Source organism: Gopherus evgoodei, chromosome 9, assembly GCF_007399415.2.
Source record: "Gopherus evgoodei ecotype Sinaloan lineage chromosome 9, rGopEvg1_v1.p, whole genome shotgun sequence".
Lineage (NCBI taxonomy): Eukaryota > Metazoa > Chordata > Testudines > Testudinidae > Gopherus > Gopherus evgoodei.
The window spans coordinates 84,858,445-84,872,053 of NC_044330.1; positions in this window are offsets into that span (position 1 = coordinate 84,858,445).

Below are 13,609 nucleotides of genomic sequence, written 5' to 3' on the forward strand. Positions count from 1 at the left end.
GGGATTTCATTCTTGAAACTGTTCCTTTTAATTTCCATTTAACTTGCCTCCTCATTTTTGTGTAGTTCCCCTTTTTCAAGTTAAATGCTACTGTAGAGGGTTTCTTTGGTATTTCCCCCCTACAAGGATGTTATATTTAATTACATTTTAGTTGCTATTACCAAGCAGTTCAGCTATATGCACCTCTTGGACCGCAGTCCTCTGCACTGCTTAGGACTAAATCAAGAATTCCATCTCTTCTTGCGGGTTCCAGGGCTAGTTTCTCCAAGAAAAAGTAATTAATAATGTATAAAAGTTATCTCTGCATCACGCCTTGAGGTGACATGTTCCCAGTCAGTATGGGGATAGTTGAAATCCCCCATTATTTTTGTGTTTTCTGTTTTTATAGCCTTTGTAATCTCCCTGAGCATTTCACAATCACCATCACCATCTTGGGCAGGTGGTTGGTAGTATATTCCCACCCCTATACTCTTATTATTCGAGCATGGAACCTCTATGGAACTGTTTGATTCATTTAAGATTTTTACTTTATTTAATTCCATGCTTTCTTTCATCTGTAGTGCCACTTCCCCACCAATGCAACCGACTCGGTCATTCCTGTGTATTTTGTAGCGTGTTGTTACTGTATCCCATTGATTATTGTCGCTTCACCAAGTTTCTGGGATGCTGATTATAGCAATAGCCTCATTTAATACCAGGCATTAAAGTTCACCCACCTTAGTATTTAGTCTTCTTTCATTTGTGTACAAGCATACAAAAAAATTTCAGTATTTAGCTGCCTGCCTTCATGTGAGGTAATTGAATGGAACTCTTTTCCATTTGACTGTTTCTCTTGAATTTTTAGTTGTATTTTATCAACTTCTGTTCTCTCCTTTCTACTAGGATATAGAGCATCTCCTTTAATAAATCATCCCCTAAGGGATTTGTCTGTCCAGACAGTGTGCTCTTCCGTACCTGCTGGCTTTCCTCCAGATCTTAGTTTAAAAACTCCTCAATAACCTTTTAAACCTTACATGCTAGCAATCTGGTTCTGTTTTGGTTTAGATAGAGCCCATCCTTCCTGTATAGGCTTCTGCTTTCCCCAAAGGCTCCCCTATTCCTAATAAACCTAACACCCTCCTTCCAACACCACTGTCTCATCCACACATTAAGACCCTGTGGTTGTGCCTGTCGAACTAGCCCTGCATGTGGAACTGGAAGCATTTCAGAGAGTGCTACTATGGCTGTCCTGGACTTTAATATTTTACCTAGCAGCCTAAATTTGGCCTCTAGGACCTCTCTCCTACCTTTGCTTAAGTCATTAGTACCCAGATGTACCATGAACACTGGCTCCTTCCCAACTCTGAACATAAGCCTGTCTAGATGTCTCAAGAGGTCCACAATCTTTGCACCCAGCAGGCAATTCACCATGTGGTTCTTTTGATCATCACAAACACAGCTATCTATATTTCTAATAATCAAATCCCCATGAAAGTCAATAAGGACAAATGCAAAATACTCCACTTAGGAAGGAACAATCAGTTGCACACATACAAAATGGGAAATAACTGACTAGAAAGGAGTACTGCTGAAAGGGATCTGGGGGTCATAGTGGATCACGAGCTAAATATGAGTCAACAGTGCAGCGTTGTTGCTAAAAAAGCAAACATCATTTCTGGGATGTATTAGCAGGAGTGTTGTAAGGAAGACGTGAGAAGTAATTCTTCCACTCTACTCAGAGCTGATAAGGGCTCATCTGGAGTATTATGTCCAGTTCTGGGTGCCACATTTCAGGAAAGATGTGGACAAATTGGAGAGAGTCCAGAGAAGAGCAACAAAAATTATTAAAGGTTTAGAAAAGATGACCTATGAGGGAAGATTGAAAAAAATTGGATTGTTGAGTATGAAGAAGAAAAGATTGATAGGGGACATGATAACCGTTTTCAAGCACATAAAAGGTTGTTAAAAAGAGGAGGGGAAAAATTGTTTTTGTTAACCTCTGAGGGTAGGACAAGAAGCAATGGGCTTAAATTGCAGCAAGGAAGGTTTAAGTTGGACATTAGGAAAATTGTCAGGGTGGTTAAGCACTGGAATAAATGCCCTAGAGAGGTTGTGGAATCCCCATCATTGGAAATGTTTAAGAACAGGTTAGTCAAACACTTGTCAGGGATGGTCTAGATCAGTGGTTCCCAAATTTGTTCCACCGCTTGTGCAGGGAAAGCCCCTGACGGGCCGGGCCGGTTTGTTTACCTGCCTCATCTGCAGGTTCAGCCGATCGTGGCTCCCAGTGGCCGCGATTCGCTGCTCCAGACCAATGGGAGCTGCTGGAAGCAGCGTCCAGCACATCCCTTGGCCCGCGCTGCTTCCAGCAGCTCCCATTGGCCTGGAGCCGCGAACTGTAGCCCCTGGGAGCCGTGATCACCCGAACCTGCGGACGCGACAGGTAAACAAACTGCCCTGGCCAGCCAGGGGCTTTCCCTGCACAAATGGTGGTCTCGATAATACTTCGTTTTGCCATGAGTGCAGGGGACTGGACTAGAATACCTCTCGAGGTCCCTTCCAGTCATACACTTCTCTTATTCTATAATTATTACCTGTCTTTTCCTAATAACAGGGTTCCCCATCCCTGGGGAGGTAGCTTCAGTGCAGAGGATACCATGACATTATCTGGAAGGATAGTCGCAAGTATGGGAGTGTTTCCCTCCATTCCAGCTTGATGTTCTCCTTCCCCGAGACTTTCATCCTCCTCAACAGCACAGAGGCTGTCAGACTGGGGGTGGGACTGCTCTGATGTGTCCTGGAAAGTCTCATCTGTGTATCCCTCTGTCTCCCTTCGTTGCTCCAGTTCAGCCATTCTGGTCTCAAGAGCCTGTTCTCGGCCTCTGAGAGCCAGGAAGTACTTGCACTGAATGCACATATGCCACCTACCTACAAACCAGATAATCAGATATGTTGCATTCAGTGAAATAAACTGGATAGCCCCCACTGTGCTGCTGGATTTCTCTCTGAATTATTTGTACTCTTGCAGGGGTAGGTGTGTGGGAGGTTATTGGCCTAAGTTTAGAGAATGTTTATTAGGTGTATCCATATGGAGTTCATTGCAGGACGTAGCGCATAAGGCCAGTTTGCTAGCTTGCTATATTGCACAATATGTTTTCTTTTCGTTTGATTTATGTTGTTTTGTTATCATATCTTCTTATTAGTGAATCATAGTATTTTCTTAGGTTTTGTTTATGTTGAATGCCAGTTTATGGTATTCATAAGAGTTATCCATAATAGTTGGCTGTAAATGCAAGTAATCTACAGGCCTGTATCTAGTATGGTTAGCTAGAGCAAGTTAGTATGAGTGTTTGCAACCTTTGGCATAGGTAAATGGCTTACCGGTCACCCCCCCTTTATTTTGGGGAACTGAATGGGGAACCGAACAAAGAACCAAATCTGTTTACCTTAGGTCTGGAGCAGACCGGTAACCACAGGGCACACCTCAGGACATGGAAGTCATGAGTTAGGCCAAGGGTAACGGTTTCAGGAATGAGATAATTGATACTAATACATATGAGTATATGTCATAATATGTTAACCTATAGAGTAAGTGTACTGAAGATTTATGTGGGTGAGGAAATAAGACTTGTGCGTGGTAGGTTGGGCCTAGAGTCTGGCAGTGGGCAGTACTGGGACTCTATAAAAAGGCAAACAACCATACAGGAGGGTTGCTTTTTTCCTATCTTCTATCAAGTTATCAGCTCAGCTTTTCAGGACAGCTTGGCACTCAACACTCAAACCTAATACCTACCAACTTGGGGAGCCTGGACCATCAAATTCATCAGGCATGCCAGAGACGAGGCTGGTCCCCTGTCTTCTACTACCAGGTCTTCAGGGAAGGGTGTGAATATGCTATCTTAAGTTGTCTTTTAGAATAGAAATGTTACCACTAGGGGTCTTAGATGCTGCCTGAGAAGAAGTTAAAGAAAAAAGAGCAATTGCCCATACAACCAACAGACATCTAGGCTGGTGAATATGTGTCCACAATGCCTATGGTAGAGAGATATCAGGAGGTATCTCATTATGATATCCTGCCTACACCCCGAGAGATGGAAAGTAATATGGAACCTGTTTCCACACATCCACTCCGTGTTTTGTAATATTTATTCTTCTTTCATTCGTTTTAATAAAGATCTTAACAAGTTGGTATTGTTCTCCATACAATGTTCTTGCCATACATCCCGAGAGTCCTGTCATGATATTGAACTCTCTGTGTTCTCTATCTCTGTAGCCTGAATTGGGACAAGAAGCTAAAATATCTTCTGATCAGATCATTGACGAGCCATAATAAACTAGTCCGTAAATTCAGGTCAACAGTTGGAGAGCCAGCCAGGAGTCTAGAGGTGTGTGTGGCAAGAATTTTAAAAGCATCGAAGTTTTAGGTTTAACTTGTTTAATTTCCTCTGGCTAACATAGCTTCTGCAAACTTATTGAAAATCTCTGATGTAGAAGCAGTATTCTAAGTAGAACATTATCTTGGCATCCTTCAGCACATTTTGAGCATTGCGCCATAAGGGGCCTAATCTTGGAAAATGCTGAACGCACACCATGCACTGTAAAAGAAGTCAACTGCACTTGCAGGTACACAACACCTTCCCAGGGTTGGGCCCAGATTTCCAGAGGTTGTATTGGAATTACTTCAGTTTGTCTTGAAAGCAACTCTGACCACTTCCTTCAGCAAACTGGAGGAACTTCTGAACTGAACCTGGATGGACAGTTTGCAACAGGCAATTTATTTGAGGGAATTTGACCCATTTTCCTGGTCACAAGTTCTTATCAATCTGTTCACCACTGGAAATTGTTTGACACACATATTTATGCAATCACCTTCCAGTCGCTGGGAGGTTCCAGACTGTTCACTTTGACTCTTCCCTATAAGTATTCAATAGTCACATGTTGAACTGTGTGACAGATTTGACATTCAAGCTGCATGATAGGTTGGTCACCTCAGTCACATGGGCTTTCTATTCCTTGACTGGATGACCTAACCTTTATAAACTATTTCTGCTGCCACTCAGAACAAATTTAGTTTTGTGAGTAAATGAATGTTAACTACAGGCCAATATCCTTTCTCCTGGAGCATCCAAAGCAACAAAACTTCACTTGCACAAAGATTTGGTGACACTCAAATTTTATTTGTGCATGTCCAAGTGTGCATATGTGAAATACTGTCTGGAAACCATTGCTATGCTTGTAAATACTTTCCCTATCTATCAGGAACACAGCAAGATACATGGGTCACTTAGCCAAAGTGACCTGCACCTGTCAGACAAGGGGGCACCTCGAATCCACTTACTCCTCAAAACAGAAACGTCAGTTGCAGATGTGCTTGTAACTGTCCCATTTTATAAACATTTGCTGACCAGAGAAGCTAGTGCCTATTCGGGGGAGAGTGGGTGGTTGGCTTGTCTTATGTGGGGTAAGAATTTCCCAGGACTGCAGACTCACTGACTGAATCCATGCTGGTACCGAACAGGGAGAGGGATCCCTCAGTTTGCCTCATTTATCTGGGAACACTTCAGAAGTGGATGCTTTTTCCCTGGGATGATCTCTGATCACTCTTACATTGGAGTTCTTTGAGCAGCCTGAATGGACTGTAGTTATACTGCTGGACTGGAGCCATGTGCATGGGATGAATCAACAGAGAGTGCAGGGACTGTGGGCTATTTCTCAGCTGGGATATTTCTGATGCTATCTGATTGTGCATGATACACTTTGAGGTGATTATTGGAATCCAAAATCTGGATAAAGCTGGAATCTGTACTAAACAGCTGTCGCTGTGAATGTGTGCAGCACCTGGAAGCATTGCAGGAAAAGTACTCGTGGCCTGTAAGTTAGTTATTATCATTTTATGAGCTGCAAAGATTGTCTGGTTTATGAGCCCCGGGCAGGCTGCTTTGAAGACAAATATTGGCAAGTGACTTTGAAGCTCTGAGACAAACTGGGGCTGACTGAGGTGGTGTGTAGAGTTCCCAGAGAAGGCACAAGTCTCACTCTTCTCTTTATAGTCCACATTATCTTGGAGATAACTACTCCTGGCCTTGCATTTTCAGGGGGCTAGAACCATGCCCCACCCCCAGACACACACTCAGTCTGTGGTGTCTGATGGCTCAAGGAGGGAGTTCAGGGCCCAATTCCCGGAGTGGCGTCAGCCACTCTTAAGGATTTTTTTTAAAAGGCTGCTCCGCTGCTCTGATGGGGGTAAAATTTCATAAAATGCTATCAACCTTCAGAATTCAGGCCCTAAGCTTCTCCCTAAGAGGTTAGGATGTACCCTCCACCATGGCCAGTTTATGGCATGATCTGAAGCCACTGAACTCAAGGGGTGTCAGTCCACTGATGGCTTTCAATAAGGCTGACTAGATCCACAAAGGGACCTAGGTGCCTAACTGCCACATTAGGTGTGTTAGTGCAATGTTTAGGTGCCACTGAGATCTTCAAATCCCCCCACTCAACTGCTGCATAACTCTGTTTCCACCCTGGACATACACAAAACTACTGAATCCTGATGTTGCCAAGCTGCTCCATTGTCCTAGGTCGTGGCTATGCCCCTGCAGAATTCTCAGGCTAGGATTTTCCCATTGATCCTGCTTGCAGGGCCCGATCCTGGTGTAGGTGTGCTAATAGACACAGCCAGGAGGGAGCTAGCTAGGTGGGGCTGGCTGGTGTGCATTGTTATACCAAAGAGCCCAGAGCACTCCCCTGGAATTGGGAAGGCCCATGTCTGAATCCCTGCTCTGTCTAGTTTGGAGTTGGTACTTTAACCCAGCTCTGACACAGTCCAGGAAAGTGCCCTAGCACTGAGTTATTGCCTGCTCGGGGTGGGCAGATCTCTCACTCTCTGGTTTGTCATGAAGGTTGACCTGTCTTAGGCTGCAAACTCCAGGAGATAGCCACTGTTCAGAATGCCAAGGAGAGGGAGGTGCCACCCTGTGCAGTCAGGTGCCTAGTTGCCTAAGGGGTGGGGCCCACTCTATTGGGGCTGCCTCAGCATTTCCTACTGGCTAGGTCAGGCGATACCTCACTTAGCTTGCTGACTCCTGTAAAGCACTTTGTGCATAATTGTCCATCATGGATATATTTTTTTGTGTAAATTCTACTGAGGTAGCTAGTAATATTGGTCTCAGTTGGACACTGAATACGAGAACAGATCAGCCATGAGTCTGATCTGCCAAGGTGGCTCTTCCCATGTCTCCACTGCCCTCCACAGATTTACAGAGATGAATTTGCTCCATAATACACAGCGGAATGCAATAGGAAAATATACAGATTGGTGATGCAAAATGCTATTGCTCAAACAATTTTCCCTATTTCTATATCATCTGGGTCCTATTTGGGACAAAGTGGGATTTCCCTCCAGGGCAAACGTGAAGACAATAACATTTGCAAAAAACAAAGCACTTGGCCTTAATGGGTTTCACTTCCCTCTGCACAGGGAAGACCTTACTCAAGAGCTTCATTCCTACCCAGTGTAGCCTATCCTTCAGCAGGATACTGCTTTGAGGGTATGTCTACACTACCCGCCGGATCGGCGGGTAGCGGTCAGTTTATCGGGGATCGACATATCGCGTCTCATCTAGACGCAATATATTGATCCCCGAACGCGCTCCTGTCGATTCCGGAACTCCACCAGAGCGAGTGGCGGTAGCGGAGTCGACAGGGGGAGCCGCGGACGTCGATCCCGCGCCGTGAGGACGGCAGGTAAGTCGAAATAAGATACTTCGACTTCAGCTACGCTATTCACGTAGTTGAAGTTGCGTATCTTACATCGACCCCGCCTCCTAGTGTAGACCAGGCCTGAGGCTCTGATCCCGTTTATGACACTGCAGTCTGTTGCCATGGAACTGCTTGCAGAAACCACAAATTCACGCAGGATCAAAGATGAGAAGGCAGGCAGAGGGAGGTGAAAGCTCAGGACTAACATAGGTTACTGTGCTAATAATTAGGAGACTTGTTTTTCTCTAATAATTAGCAGATATGAGGAGTAAAGTCTGGAAATTATTTACAGAATGCTCAGATTTGGGTCCAATCGACTTGAAACTTTCTCCATCTGAAAACTGCTTTTTGGTTCTGCAGTGATCTCTATCCCTGTGTTGCTCACAGTGGCCTCTGAAGATATTTCTCAGCATTTGTTTTGGCTCTCCTGAATCCCGGAGAATCTGACATCTGATTGTTTCCAACTTGCATGGACAGCAGGACCCAGCAGTCATGACAGAGACTTCAAACAAAAGTAACCCATAGTCCCCAGAGGACCAATAATAACAGAGATGATGCACAGATTTGTTCTTCGGTTCTCTTGTTGTGCTGACATGGAACATCTTAGAGTTGGCTAAAAACAACACCTTGAAGTCTGGAGAGAGCTAGAAGAAAGGCAGAGATTTCACCCACCCTTTGTCAAGATAGGACAGAACTGCAAGCTCCAGGAGGTTGCTGTCCTTTTTCAAACAAGGTCCAGGCAGCATACTGTGGTCTGAGGGAGTATAACCTCCTGCTCCTTAGTACTTGGTTGATTGTTTTCAATGTTGATTTTGGCTCCTTCCATTAGGTTTAAAACACAGACTGTGTGGCTTGTAAATTGTAGTGAGAATTGGGAAATGTATCTTGCAGCATACTTTAGAGAGTAAAAAGCAGGCAAGCTGTCTTTCTGAAACTACTTTACTACCCTTCCAAGTTTTTATATTTTAAAAGGAGTCTGTGTCATATTTCTTTTTTTATATTTATTTTTTACAGTAACTTCTGAGAAAGATAAAACTTAGCATTGTTTCAGAGGCACCATACACATACATATTGGTTTGTTATTCAAGAGATGCTTGCAAGCGCTTGGATTGTATTCCCATTACCCTATTATCTAAGCACTTTCGGAGATGCATTAAATGATGTGGATGGCATATATCACATATTAAACCTTCTCCATTCCTCCCTGGACAGGGAAAATGCTTGTGTGAATTTAACAAACAAAGCCCCTTGTTATTGTAGGGTTGCTTGTGAGTATCAAGCTACACATTGGTTGTTCATTGTAGGTTTGATCAGAACTGAGCTTCCTGGCTTTGATTTAAAAGTACAAAACCAAAAAAGAGCAACCTATAAACAATTGCATGACTTTTTCAAACCCATACAGGAAAAATAAAAGGTAGGCCAAATTTGGGACCTACAGCCTTGATCCAAAGTCCCTGCATTCCATATTCAATGTAAGAGCGGGGAGCTGGACAATCTTGTAATGATTAATATGGGAGATTGTGCCTGCCAAATATGCAAGTAATTGCATCCCATCAGTTCTCCTGCTGTTGTTTTTTGGGGAAATTATTTCTGAAATTGATTATTTGGTGTAATCATTTTCTCTTTAAAGCTTCTGAACAGGAAATGGGACAGTGTTTGGAGACATCTGCCCCCTACTCAAATAAAAAAGGATAGGATTTTATAAGTCAGTAGTTCTGGAATCACACAGGAACCTTTTTACCAGAACAAATCCTGGCTTTGCAATGTAACCATGCATGGAAGGATACAAATGTAAGGGGACTGTTGTCCCCTTACTAAAACTCAGTGAGGGTGTTTCGGTTGCTATCTCCCAGTACCAAAAGAAAGGGGAAGGGTCAATGGGTAATCAGGACCCTGAGACTGACAGTCCCCAGGAACAATGAGGAGAGGCCAATGAGCCAGGTCAACCTGATTGACAGGGCAGGCAGGTTAATCAGGGAGTCAGGAGGCCAGGGAGGGTCCCATCCTCCGTGTGAGATGGAATTGCCTATGTCAGACAGAGTGGGGCAGAGCTAAGGAGAAAGCAGGGGCCCAAGCTGAGCTGGGGAGCAGAGCTGTGCCAGAAGAGGGGCCAGAAAAGGAGCCCAGGAAGCAGATCAGTGCTGGGATCAGAGTCACAGAAGCAACCCAGAGAACAGACCTGTGCTGGGAGCAAAGCTGCAGCAACCAGAGCCAGGTGGGCCAAAATAGTAGCCCAGGGAGCTGGAGGCAGAGCAGCAGCCATGCTGAGGCAAAGTGGTGGAGCTGGAGCTGGAGCTGGGGCTGGAGCAGTCTGGAGCCAGGTGCGGTGAGCAGCTGAGGAGAGGGAGGGGGAATCTGGGCAGCAGTACCAGCACAGGGAGATGCCCCCAGCCAAGACACCTTGCAGCTCAGACTTGGAAGGGGATTGTAACCCCGATGGGGCGGGGGCAATGCTGGGAAGAAGGGTCCTGCCACCTACAGCCTGAGAGCTTGTGGCCACCACCAGAGCACGTGTCTGACCCGCAGCATCCCTGCAGCACGGCCAGGGCCTGAGAAGGGGCCTGGGACTTGTGAGGAACAGACTGAACTTTCCTGACATTCCAGAGACGCTGGTCGTGATGTCCCTGTGCCACAGAGCGGGCTTATGTGTTCTCCTTTAACCTTTTTCATTTTTCTTTACTTTTGTAAGATTGATTGCTGTTTAATAAATTGTATTTACTTTAAACTGTATGTACAGTAACTCCTCACATAATGTTGTAGTTACATTCCTGAAAAATGCAACTTTAAGCAAAATGATGTTAAGTGAATCCAATTTCTCCATAAGAATTAATGTAAATGAGGGGTTAGGTTCCAGGGAAATTTTTTTCACCAGACAAAAGACTATTATATATATACACAGAAACAGTATAAGTTTTAAACAAACAATTTAATACGGATACACAGTGATGATGATTGTGAAGCTTGGTTGAGGTGGAGGAACAGAGGGTGGGATATTTCCCTTACTGCTAAATGATGAACTAGCAATTAGCTGAGCCCTCAAGGGTTAACTCTCTCACTCTACCAGGCAGCAGGAATGGAGCGAGATATGTGCATTTCCCTTAAGTACACTGCCTTGTTAATTAGATCAGTTTGCTGAGACCGCGGCTGCTGCAAGCTCCCGCCATCCTGAGCCCTGCTCTAGGGAAGATGGGGTAAGTGGGGTGCAGAGCAGGGGGGAGCGGGACATCCTGACATTAGCCCCCCTGTTTCTTCCCCCTCCCCCAGCACAGCAAGCAGGAGTCTCAAGGAGCAGCTCCAAGGCAGAGGGCAGGAGCAGCACATGGCAGTGGGGGGAGGGGCAGCTGCAATTGCTAGCCTGCTGGGCAGCTGCAATTGCTAGCCTGCTGGGCAGCTGCTGCACAGGGAACTTAGGGGAACAGGGGGATGATAGGGGGGCTGCTGGTCCAGCCTGGTTCCAAGCCCCCCACCAGCTAGCTGCAATGGGCTGTTCTTCCTGCACACCGTGGACAAAGCAGGTGGCTGCCAAACAAGGTTAGAAGGGAGCATTGCACAACTTTAAACGAGCATGTTCCCTAATTGATAGGCAACATAACAACGAAACAATGTTAACTGGGATGACTTTAAGTGAGGAGTTACTGTAATGATCAGTGCAAAGCCGTAACAAGGAATTTTTGCAAGGGCCAGCTCCAGGCTCTTCAGCGGCAATTTGGCGGCAGGTCCCTCAGTCTTCTTGGAGGGAAGAACCCACTGCTGAATTGCCGCCACTGCTGAATTGCCACCGAAGAATGAATGAAGTGGCGGTGGCAATTTGGCGGCAGGTCCTTCCCTGCGAGAGGGACTGAGGAACCTGCTGCCAAATTGCCGCTGAAGAAGCGGCGGTGGTAGAGCTGCTGCTGAAGTGCCGCTGATCGTGTTTTTGTTTTTTTTCCTCCACCCTGCTTGGGTGGTAGAGCTGCGCCCCTCTCTTTTGAACGCCTGAGGTAAGTGCCTCACTCACCATGCCCTTGTTACGGCACTGGATCAGTGGGTCAGGGAAGCATCCAGTGCAGAGAGAGCATCCCAGAGTGGCGATACCGTATCCCCTGCCCTAAGTGACCACTACAAGGTTGGGGGTCAAGCTCCCCAGGAATCCTGGGCTCAGTCTTGTTGGGGTTACACAGACTTTGCCACACAGGAAAGTGGAAGGGGAGTCTTCGAGGGCAGGGAGGCCTCTGGGTAAAGGGAGTGGGAGTGAGGACTCAGATCCTTCCACTAGCCCATTTCACCGGGGTAGGGTATAAGCCAGAAAGTTGCCCACAATAGCAGGACCATTCCCCACTTACACAAAGGTAAGAACATGTGGTTGTCCCATGATGCCCCAAGAGAGAAGGTTTCTTGTTCTTGGCAAGTAGGTGGTCAGAAATATTGCATTGGTGTATCAGCAATTCAGGTATGATTTGTGTGTAATTTTTCTCTAGTTAAGGCAAAAGGAAAGAGCTGTATATACTGATGGGGAGGAAACAGCAATGTTGTACCCGTACTTATGGAGAGATGAGACAAAAGACAAACCGGTTCAGATAAAATAAGGTCCAGCTTGCACATTTGATCAAACCCAAACTTTTGCAAATGTTCAAGAAAGCTCATCTGCATTTGGTAACATTTGTTGTACTTTCGCATCAGCAGCTTTTGTAAGCCCTGATTCTGCAGCCAGGATTGGAAAGGCCGAAAACATCATGAGAGAGGCAGTTCTTGTGGTATTTCCTGCTGGACTGGAGTCAGGAATTAAAGGAAATTGCTCTTACTCTCTCAATAACTATTGATTGTGAATGTTCCAGCCCACATTTGTAAATCCAAGTGGTTCAGATAATTTGGACTTGGAGGTGATAATCCAGTGGAAGCTCAAAACCTTTGTGAGGCCGGCACGCTACTATGTGAGAGATGTGTGGCGGACATTAACTGCAGCAGCAAAAGGTGGGGTTCCCCCCAAGCATAATATCCTGGGATGCATTGTTTGTAGGTGTGATATTTTTTCCTCTTTAAAAAAAAAAAAAAGTAAGAGTTTTAGTGTTTCTGTGGTTTAACCATCATGAAATAAAATTTGAAAGCTGCTGCGGTGTGGATAGATGCTACACTAAAGCTAATACATTAACCGTTCCAAGGAAATTCCTGAGTGACAGTCTGTTGTACCTAGAAATGTGTAACTTTTGATTAATATGGTTGCTTTTTCCATATGGGTCGTAAAAAGCACCTTTGTGCTGCTGAGTGTGAGTGGCCACAGAGAGGGAAAACAATGTGAAGGTGGGAAATGCAGTCTTAGGAGAATCCCCTGGGCAGTCTCGTCTCAGGCTTCACAGGCTCAGCAAGGCCTCAGTGCCCCACGGAGCCTTAGGCCCTGTCAGGGCATGTGCTGAGTGGGCTACTGCCCTGCATGGCTCTGTTTTTTCCCGGTCAAGTGGTTGAGCTCCTACCAAGACTGGGCCAGCTGGGTCTGGCTGTAGGGAGTGGGAGGGGAATGCCCCATTATGCACCTGAGGAGGAGCTGTGAACTGGTGAGAGGCAGCATGTCCATCACGGTCATCTGACACAAGTTCAAAATTTAGGAACAAATTGCTGCTTTTTGGTAAAGGTTGACTTGGCAGTGGTTGGGGGCATGAATTTCGCTATGGGAATGGAAGCCTGGGAACAGTGGCCTACAGTCTGGTGTTATATGGGCAAGCCCGATGCAAGCTTCATCTCTATAGCTCTTCCAGTGCACTGCATACCCAGCTCCCCCAGTCAAGCACTCCCCTCCCAGCCAGGGCTGGCCCTAGGCACCAGCGTTCAAAGCATGTGCTTGGGGTGGCACTTTTCAAGGGGTGGCACTCCGGCTTTTTTGTTTGTTTGCTTTGGCAGC